General features: G+C 31.7%; 1 protein-coding gene across 1 annotated transcript in view; it reads right to left on the reverse strand.

Annotated features, from left to right (window-relative positions):
• LOC119585288 (gamma-tubulin complex component 3 homolog) overlaps positions 1-287 on the reverse strand; it is a gene marked incomplete in the record, with an annotated part of 12561 nt that overhangs the window by 7001 nt on the left and 5273 nt on the right.

Genomic DNA, 287 nt, shown 5'->3' on the forward strand with positions numbered 1-287 from the left:
GCCATGGACAGGTTGAAGTGGTTTTAAATAGAGAACTATAGAACAACATACCCAAGGTGAACTAATGCAAACAGTCACAGCAACCAATTATAAGCATCCGGTTTCTAAACTCTCATCTATATTTTTTCAATTTCAAAAGAGGGTATTTATGATTTATGGTTGATAATATTCTGTCAGAAAAGTGCATTCAAGCAACTCATTTCCTCTTTAGAAATGAAAATAAATGAAGTTTTGCACCATAGGAATAGCTGTGTTTTACTTTTAAAGATGATAAAAAAAGAGAGATT

Source organism: Penaeus monodon, chromosome 19 (assembly GCF_015228065.2).
Source record: "Penaeus monodon isolate SGIC_2016 chromosome 19, NSTDA_Pmon_1, whole genome shotgun sequence".
In the NCBI taxonomy this organism is placed as follows: domain Eukaryota; kingdom Metazoa; phylum Arthropoda; class Malacostraca; order Decapoda; family Penaeidae; genus Penaeus; species Penaeus monodon.